General features: G+C 37.1%; 1 long non-coding RNA gene across 1 annotated transcript; it reads left to right on the forward strand.

The window, feature by feature from the left end:
- The first annotated feature begins 2,716 nt into the window (after positions 1-2,716).
- On the forward strand, positions 2,717-8,771 carry LOC132613546 (uncharacterized). The gene is made up of 3 exons (XR_009572001.1): positions 2,717-2,875; positions 3,267-3,342; positions 8,509-8,771. It is a non-coding gene; the product is annotated as an uncharacterized LOC132613546 (long non-coding RNA).
- Positions 8,772-10,758: the final 1,987 nt, after the last annotated feature.

Genomic DNA, 10,758 nt, shown 5'->3' on the forward strand with positions numbered 1-10,758 from the left:
TTCAGAAAAAATATCTAGCCACGAGGGCTATAAAGGAATTTGAATGCCATGAAGGCAAACACCAAGCCACAAAGGCTATAAGGTTTTGAATGCCAAAAGGGCAAATATCTAGCCACAAGGGCTATAAAAGACCAAAATGCCTAAAATATCCAGCTGCAAGGGCTATAGGTTTTGAATGCCAAAAAGGCGAATATCTAACCATAAGGGCTATGAAAGGATGAAAAAATGCAACAGAAGCAAAATATTAAGCCCATAAAGACTACAAAAGGACTGAAAATGTCACAATGGCAAATGTTTGGCCAAAAGGGCCGCAGTAAAACAATACAACATAACTGACCAAGAGGGTCAAGTGGTACCAAGGACAAAAGAAAGACGATTTAGCCAAAGGGGCCATATCTGTCACTTGCATAACTTCTTCTTATTTGACAAGAGGGCTATTGCATATCTACTTTCCTGCTACCGAGAGGGCCATCACTTCTTCTTATTTCCCAAGAGGGCCATTGCATATCTATTTCCTGGTGCCTAGAGGGCCATCACTTCTTCTTATTTGCTAAGAGGGCCATTGCATAGCTATTTTCCTGCTGCCGAGAGGGCCATCACTTCTTCTTAATTGCCAAGAGGGTTATTGCATATCTACATTCCTGCTGCCGCGAGGGCTGTCACTTCTTCTTAATTGCCAAGAGGGCCATTGAATATCTACTTTTCTGCTGCCGAGGGGGCCGTCACTTCTTCTTATTTTCCAAGAGGGCCATTGCATATCTACTTTCCTGCTGCCAAGAGGGCCATTCATACAAACATGCCAATAGGGCCATTCATACAAACATGCCAAGAGGGTCATTCATACAAACATATCAATAAGGCCATTCATATAAACATGCCAAGAGAGTCATTCATACAAACATGCCAAGAGGGTCATTCATACAAACATACCAAGAGGGACATTCATACAAACGTTCCAAGAAGGCCATTCATATAAACATGCCGAGAGGGCCATTTACTTTAATTACCGAAAAGGCCATGCATATAAACTACCGGATGCAGCAAGACATCAAAGCGATGTAAAATCGGTCATGAGACCGCAGAATTCGTCCCATATAAAACAAAGTGATGTAAAACCGATCATGAGACCGCGGTACTAGCCCCAAAAGACAAAGCGATGTAAAATCGGTCAGGAGACCACGGTATTCACTTAAAAGACAAGACAATGTAAATCCGGTCGGATGATCGCAGTATTCGTCATCCAAAATCAATGTTACTCAGCCAATGGAAGCAGATTAGTAGCCTTCAAACAGAGCAGGTCGATCAAATCAAATCCGAACAAATTGCGGAGCAAACGAGGAACTTTTTCTTACGCAATCAGTCAAGATAGGGTGCCCATGAGAGTCAAGCTCTCCGGCTAGGACTTGGAAGATCACTACTCACCATGCTCAGCCACACAAGAATGCTTATTTGCTTATGTGCTTTATTTGTTTTTCTTATTCCGCAACCGGTCAGACACACACCAGAACACGCAAAGGCATTCCCCACATAAGGGATACCCTTTTCCTCCGATCGAGTCAAACTACAAGTGATTTGATTCCCAAGAACAGGGATATGTGGGCGGACTCAATGCCAGAGAGTCAGTCACACTCCTACCAATCACACCGGATTTCCCGGCTTGACAGCTAGAAAATTCGCGAATTCGCTTAAATTTGCATTTAGAAGTCATAATCGAGTCGAACTACAAATGGCCTGAATTCTCATGAAACCTGAGATATGTAGGAGACCCAGAAACCAGGGTCTGACCATATATTTTGAAAATTGCTTTGAAAATGAGAGGTAATATGAGTTGGGTCAGGGTTAGTCAAATTTCTTTGCTCGAGAATGGTCCCGCCATCCCCGAACAGCAAAGGGGCAGTTGTTGACACATAATTTTGACCTCCCATAATTTATTTTAATTGCTCAAAGTACTTGAATATTAAATGGGGTAAAATTATTTTTGAAAAATCAGAATGATAATATTTTACCTTTATTGTTTGGTAAAATAATTTCCATAATAAACCATTTGGAAATTTATTTACAGCAATTAATAATGCATTTTACTAATTTCAACTAGGAAATAGTGTAAAATAGCTGTGTATTTAATTGATCAAATTATCAGAAATTAATCAAAAAATATTTACCCCATTTTAATTCTAGGAAATTGATTAATTGAAATAAATAATCATTTTTACCCCCAAATTTTAATTTTCTGCATAATCAATTTATATGGAAAATTCATAAATTAATTATAATTAATTTAGATAATTAATTGTGGTTATATTTTTAAATTGCTCATTATATGTTTAATTATGGCTACAATTAAAATAATCTATTAGTTAGTCAAAATGGGCCATAATTGAAATAACAAAATTCATGTTTTAATTCAATTAAGGCCATACTTGTAAATCCAATATTTTGTGAAAATCAGTCGTGTTTTTGAATTAATTGATTATTTAGTTTTAATTAAAATGCTTAGTAAATCAATCCCTTTAAATTTTACCTACGCATTTGCATTTTTTGTCCCTTATATGTGTGTGTGTGTGTGTGTGTTTGTGTTGAAAATTGGGCTTGCTCTTTCCTTTTTTTAAACGGACCGAGTCCAGCCTAACAAGGGCAAGACCCGACCCAAATCAGCATAAAAACAACAACAACACAACACAAGTTTGTGTGAAAGGCGGGAGAGAGGGGAGGAAAACCCTAGCGCCGCCACCCCTTCCCCTTCCTCTCTCCTAGTCACCATGGCTAATTTTGGCAAAGTTTCAGACGCGTAAGACTTTTTCAGGATTTGGTACAACTAGATCGAGCAAACATCAATTTTTTCGCTCCTTCTCACCTAACGCCACCTTCAAACACGGTATAAACCTCTGTGTTTTCTTATTTTCTCTTTACGTTTCTACGAATTAACAGTCAACACTGCTTTCTCTTTACTTGTTCTTGTTTGTTTGCGATTTTGAATATCGCGATGCGATTGGTTCATGAAGAACCTTTTGGATTGGGTTTTGTTGGTTGAAATCCGACCATTGATGCCTATTTTTTTTATTTAATCCCCAGCCTATGACATAAGATCTGAGGAGGAAATCCCATCTTTGGGGAATTATCCCACATCGGTAATTGGGGTTTTGGTTTTGTGGGGTTTGCTATATGAAGGACCCTAAGCTATGTTGAAGAAGGGGAGAGAAAATTTTTGATAATATATTTCTCAAACTCGAAATACCTAGTTAAAATTTTTTAAAAGTCTTTTGTAGGTTCTGTGGTTTGAGCATTCGAGGAGTGACCAAAGTCTCCAAGTTCGAATCTCAACCAAGGTTGCACAAAGAAGAGGTAATTCCCTTTTCTATTCTATTTTTCGCAATTTTTTAGTCTTGCCCTGTAAATAGATTAATTTCCTATTCTTGTGTGTTTAAATTTTCTCTGTTGTTTAGTCTAAATTCCTGCTTTGTGTGTTGTTTACGTTTGCTCCGTGATTAGTTTAGTCTCCTACTTTCATGTGTTGTTTCACTTAGTTTTTTTTATGTGGTTTGATGCCTATATGTGAAACCTGTATGTTCTTACTTGAATATATAGGTTATAAATGGTGTTTGATTTAATCTTAGATTGAAAGTTTTCTCTTTTGCTTTAATTTTATGGTTGCCAATGCCAATCATCTTTGTTTATTAGATTAATCATGTTAGAGTCCATACATTGCCTGATCATCACTAATCCAGGCTAATGACTAGTTAACTAGGTTTATATGCTTAACTAATATTGAATATTTGTGGTTTCTGATCACCATATCTAGATGCTTAAAATATTTAAGGGCTTATAATTTGTGTAAATCATGTCTAAGTGTTTACTTGCCTCAGGACTAATGTGATTTATAAGTTTTATTTTGTTGGTCAAACATAGTAGTGTCTTACCTGTTTGGGATTAGTTGACATCTAGATCATGTTTTGTCTGATCTTTTAGGCTAGTTAGTTCATGATTCCTTTCTTAAAAAAAAATGGGCTCACATATTTGGCAGACTGCATAGGACCACTTAGCTTATGTTTTTCTTTACTCAAAACATGGATCATAGTAATTAGAGTAATGTCTATAATAGCTAAGTGATGTTCAATAATGTGAGTTTATAACTTTATTCAAAGATGTCCTATGTTTTCCTCTAGCAAATTCCAGACCATATTTATTGAGTATGTTCCTTGTGTGCTTGTATTGGCCCCATCCTTTAAAAGTGTTGATGAATATTGGATTGCACCATATAAACCAATATGTGCGTTATGTCTTTTTTCTGGAATCTGGGCTGGAAACAACACTAATGCCGTGGCATTTTTTTTTGTTTGAAAACTTGTGTTGAACCTCTTGTTGGCATTTATTTGGGGTCTGCTAAAATATCTAGGCCTCTAATGGGAAGGTGTTTCCTTTCTTCTCCTCTATTTTTCTTTCTTTCTTCCTAAAAAAAAAGAGATTCTTTCATGTGTGAAGTGGTTGGTTTGACGTTTATGGTTACTGTAATTTGGCCTGGTTTGAGTTTTGTTTGAACTATTTAAACTCCAGTCCCATAAACTCTATTTCTGGGTTGGTTCAAGGATGATTGGGAAAGTATAATGTTTAATTAAGGTAATCCAAACTTTCCTACTCAATAATTTTATTTTGGGACCTGTGTGATTTTGTTGTTGTCTTTCAGTCTGATTTGAGTAAGTGTTTAGTCCATATTTGCTACCTTTGGGGTTTGGTTCACATTCATGTAATTGAATAAATAGTGGAGTCCCATAAGCTTGACAAACCATTCTGTTTAACATTTGAGTTATCTCAATCTTTTTAGGCTTAATTTATGTTACTCTCTATGAGTGGTATTATGCCAAATGTATACAGAGTATAAATAACTTTATACTATGTATATCATTCGAATAATTGCTAAGACATGTTTGTTTATAAGCTTGGCCAAATCTGCCCCCCTCCCCTCCTTGATTCTGTTGGACTTTGGTTAAAACCTCTATATTTGAAAGTTTATCATCCCTTTATCATCTGCTCTATATGATTGTTTGTATTTCTCAAATGGATGAAAGGATATACCTAGATATATAAGATATACTCAATACACACCTCACAAGTGTATAAAGGTTGGTATATCTGGCATATATGGTGTAAATCACTACTATAAGTATGTTGGCATTAAATAATATTGTATTAGTTTTTGGGGTTTAGGGACAGTTTCTCGGGCCTTCTCTAAATGACTAAGTGTAATTTATTGGTTAGCCCAGTTTGTTGTATTTCTGATAAGTGATACTATTTGGGCTTAAGGTTCTTTCTCACTATTATTTTTACTTGGGCCTGATTGTCTTTTGAGAGTGTTACATTTTTAAAATTTTGTCACTCGACTGGTTGTACAGTATGTGTAGTATAACTAGTTTTATGGTAAGCTGTGCATACAAATATTGATACTTGTTTCTTATATACCATAAGTTTAATACATAAATGGAGATGCTTAAAAGCACTCAAGGATTAAGCTTAAGCCTTCCCTGGTGTCTACCATGCATGGGGTTCCTAGAAACCCTTTGGATCTTGTGTGGCATCAAGAACAAGAGGGTGAAAGTTTTCCTTTTTGGGCCATTTCAGTATCTCCATGGTATATTGGCTTGAAGTTTTGTATATTTGTATGGCACTGCCTACCTTTTATTTTAAGAGAAATGATCTTGTGGGCTTTCTTCTAGTTGTTTTCGATGTTTGGGTCTGTTTCTATGCTGTCTTGATCTACATAGGCCTTTGGCTACTCGCAAATTTTGGGCCTATTTTGTTTGATGTCCCCAATCTATGTATACTTAGTCAGTTTCTTATCCTATTTAATGATGAATCGCCTGCCTTATACATATATGCATTACACGAATCTGATTTTATTTGCCATCTTAATATGAACAAATCTTAATCCTTATCCCTTTTTATTCTTGCTTGCATGAAATACCTTGGCTTGGGCGACTTTCATTTGCATAAACCCATTGGGCTGAGGGCCCAATGACTCATTTTTTATCAAGTCCGTAAAAAATATATAGAAAGAGAAGCTAAATTTTTGAAGGCCCAACTATGGGTGAAAATAGTCTATTGGTGGGCTTGGTAGGCCCACCAGCCTGAGCTTTTCCCTTTATTTTTTTCATATCTGTTCATATATGTGTATTTATAAAAACTTTTGCAAAAATATTCGATCCCTATGCATGTGTAGAACCTAGGAAATCAACGTTTAGTGCTTTAGGTAAGTCGTTAAACCTTTTCTCTAAAAATTTGGGAAGGCAATCAAATTTTTACATGGTAAATCAAACTTTAGGTAATTCTTTCAAATTGCTTTAGATAACACTGTTTGTGGCAAAGAAGTGTAAAAATGGGATTTTTCTATTAAGTTCAAAGGAAAAGCGAGTAACAACTAATGTTTTCTTCAAAAAATGGTAAATCATTTTGTGATTCTAAAAAGAAACCGCTTAGCATTTTTCTAGAATTAAACCGTGTTGAAATAAATTCTTGGTAAAACTCGAGGAAGCTGTTTTGTTTGGACGTTTGAAGGATAAAAATTGGGTGCATTTTAAAAACTGAAGATGGGTTGTGAGTTTAAGTATCTCATAAGAAAAAAGGTTGATTTGGGTCTGGAAGCCCAAAACCAAATGGATAAAAATAAAGAGAATTATACTTGGACCAAATGGAGGTATGATGGATTTTGGACTGTGGAAACGGTAAGACTGTATGGGCTTCAAAAGAATAAATTTTGGACCTAAAAGAGATTTTCTTTTTACATATACCAATATATGTATGTATAAATATAGGAGAATACTCCATATTTTCTTGCAAAAAATAAAAACTCCTAAGAACTAAACTCATCTTATTAGGACTAGAATAGTGGAAACTCTACTCGGGAGAAATCCCGGGTGTGTCGTAGTCTGGCAATAAAGTGAGTTGAACACTTACGTGGATTTTCAAAAACCAAAAACCCCTTTTTAAGGAGAATTTTTGCCAATTTTTTTCATGAAGTTATGATATGGATAAGAATGACAATTTTTGCCAAAAAATAAAACATCTTCAAATAAATAAGCACATTAATCACACATGGAAACTCGTAGGTCAACCGTATTCTACGGATCTTTAATACTAGGGTGCGTAAAACCTTCCCTAGGGGATCACCAGAACCCTTACCTCGAATTTTGATACCAAAAGATTTCTCTCTTACTTGAAAAAGCTCTTATTCGGTTTTCCTAGTTTTCCTTTAATAAATAAGGTGGAGACTCTAAAAAACACTAAAAATTCATTTAGGGCACCAACAATCTCGTAGTAACTTTTATGCCTTACCCGCGTAAAAGTGAATCGTAACAAACCCTATTCCAAAGGTTGGGGATTTGGATCTTGAATAGAAGTAGGGTTCGTTTGATGTACTTCTTGATTCTAATTTTTTTATTCGAATATGCTTAGACTTTCTTACTCTCGAGGTCAAAGGAAGGGGAAGTCTAAGGTGTGATTGTCGGTGATATTGTTGTTCGGCCTTCCAGGTAGGTTACGGTTTACCCTATAGTGGGACTTCGTTTAGCGAAGCATATATTTAGACGATATTGTCAGAGAAAGCATGTAAACCTTCAGGTAAGAAGTTGGGTTGGATATTGTCCTAGGTTGGGCCCTGTTGTGTGATTGTGGTTAGCTACCCCGTTGTGTTGTGACTTATCTTGTTCTATTATTGTTGGCTTGATGCCACATGGAGATAGTAGATATTGGAGACTATTGATATATCTTGATCGTGATATTGTAGTATCTTACTTATTGACGTTTGATACGAGGATAGTGTTCTATTATGGCTTATTGTGTAGCCTTTTCATGATATTATTGGTGTGCCCATACGTGGTACTTGTGATATTGATATGATTATTGACATTGAACTCATACATTGCACGCATTCTCATCCTTCATGATATACTGTTGATACATTGATGATACTTGAGGAAACACTGTGATGAGCTGGGCTCAATTGGACGAGAGTGACGTGAGAACTGATATCCGATGGTTGTCCCGGAATCGAGGTTGTGCATAGCGATTGCCGAGGTTGTTGCCGGAATCGTGAGGTAGCAGTATCCGAGGTTGTTGTCGGAACTGTGAGGTACATGGACTTTGCGGGTCCCCCATGGGTTGTGCTACCTAGATGTGATGTTCCATAATCGGAGTACATGTGTACACAGCATTGCATTGCATTCCTCATTTCATACATTACTGCATTACATTGCACTATGGTTTCTATTGTGATATTCTTGTGATATATGGATTCTAACTGAGTATTTGAGACTTGGCACAATTGGGTTTAGATGCTAAACGTAGGTGATGACGTATACTTGGATTCTAGCTCGTGTTTGACTTATACCTTGTTGATTTACCTGTTTATCTTACTTTATTGACTTGATATGTGTTAGCTAAACTTAGTCGTCCTGTGATACCTACCAGTACTTGTTGTTTGTATTGACCTGCTCTTGCATCATTCTTTTATGAATGCAGAGTTCCAGGTGGGATCTACCTCCGCTTCTCGTGGCTGATTGAGTTTCGAGAGCTGTTGCTTAGAGTCTTTCAGGGTGAGCTCCAGGATGTCCGCCGCCTTGAAGATTCTTCCTTATTTTATGTCTTACTTATTATTCCAAGACATATTCAGACTATTGATGTATTATTGATATTTCCAGACTCGTAAATTTTAGCTAGTTGCTTTTGTATGACTAGACAAATTTCTGGGGTGGTTTTGATGTATTCCGCATATTCTATCTATCATTATGTCAGACTTATGTTTTTCTATTTCTTCCGCTTACTTATTTATTATTTCATGTATTTGAGATTGTTGGGATAAGGGTTCGCCTACCGAGGTGGGAAAGGTAGGTGCTCACGCGACTTAGCTAAATTGGGTCGTGACAATCTCCCTGTCTCAATCCCTTCCTAGCCTGAAACCTGGAGTAAGTACTTCATTTAGAAACATTGAATAGTTGACTAGGTTAACATATGATATTATCCAATTGGTGAACTTAATAGGAGACCCCAACTCAAATAAGAACATGTGAAGGAAGCCCACTCAACAAAGTCATAGCTTTTTTATGTGTATTTTGACCATATATCTGGGAGATACTCCTTTCTGATTATACCCTTTGATCAACTCATATGCTACTATCACATTATCTAGTATATTCCTCCCCTCTATGAATGCATACTGGGAAGATCCTACCAGATAATCAACCACAAGTTTGAGTCTAGCATTGAGGATTTTAGATGTCAGCTTGTACAAAGTGGTTCAACAAGATAGGGTTGGGCACTTAGGGACTAGTGTGACTGTTGTATAGTTCAGAGGCTTCAGCAATTTTCCATTGTCAAATAAATGCTTCACAACTTGTATCACATCAACCTCAACAACTGACTAGTGTAAACCATCAATTTCAGGGGCCTTATCACTAGGCATATCTGAAAGTGCTAGCATTATATCTTTCTTGGTGACTAGTTGAATGAACATCAATTATTGCTCTATAGATTAGTAGAGCCCATATCTAGCAATACCCATATTTATAAAGGAAGTTCAGTAGCTGAGTCACCTAACAGAGAGTGAAAGACCTGGAGTTATTTTTCTTGTATCTGCTGAGGTTTAGTGAGCCAAATGTCTCCTTCTGTAAAAATACATGACACTCTTTGTCACGACCTAACTAAGGGGCCGCGACGAGCACCCGGTGCTATCCCACCCGGGCACCCCTTGACAGACTTTTGCATAATATCTAGGTGAGCCATATAATTAAAACATACATTTCTATTCATCCATCATTCTAGTCCCCTTGGGCAACAAGATTCTTTATATCATCATAGGCATTTATGCCACATCAATGTACATGGGCCGACAAGGCTATCAAAATGATATACAAAATATGGGCTGACAAGGCCTGACATATCTAACCATAGACAAGTGACTACGAGCCTCTATGAAGAGTATAACATAACACATAAGCGGGACAGGACCCCGCTATGCCCATAATATGTACACAAAAGAATAAGTACCCAAAGCTATAGCTCCGAATGAAATGGAGCTCCGCTATGTAATCACCGAGAATGTAGCTACGAATCAACTCTATCTCCCTGGCCACCTGCGGGCATGACGTAGCGTCCACAACAAAAGGACGTCAGTACGAAGAATGTACTGAGTATGTAAAGCATAGTCAATATCAATATAGAAGCATAGATAGCAACATAAGAAATAGCATAGGATGGGAGATGGCAATATCATCGGCATATGCACTTACTTGCCTTTCATGGGAACTTTCCCTTGCTAATACGTATTTGTGTACATACATCACTATCCGTATTCCACCATAATACCCGTACCATATTTGTGCTCGTATTCGTATACATGCCCTTATTCACATTCATATACATGGTCATATCATATTCGTATTCATATCATATACATAATCATGTCATACACATAGCATTTACATAGCATACCCGACCACGTTGGATCGGTGTTTCATACCTATCCTTATATAACATACCTGACCACGTAGGATCGGTGTTTCACGTACCCGACCATATATAGGCTCGGTGATCATACATACCTGGCCAACCAAGGCTCAGTGTTACACGTACCTGGCCCTACCAAGGCTCAGTGTTGTCCATACCCAACTGCAGTGGTGTGCGCGCGTTACGTAAATATACATACATATACATCTATACATATACTACCCGGCCATATAAGCTCGGTGTTCCATAATAGTCATACATATACAC

Source organism: Lycium barbarum, chromosome 10 (assembly GCF_019175385.1).
Source record: "Lycium barbarum isolate Lr01 chromosome 10, ASM1917538v2, whole genome shotgun sequence".
NCBI lineage: Eukaryota > Viridiplantae > Streptophyta > Magnoliopsida > Solanales > Solanaceae > Lycium > Lycium barbarum.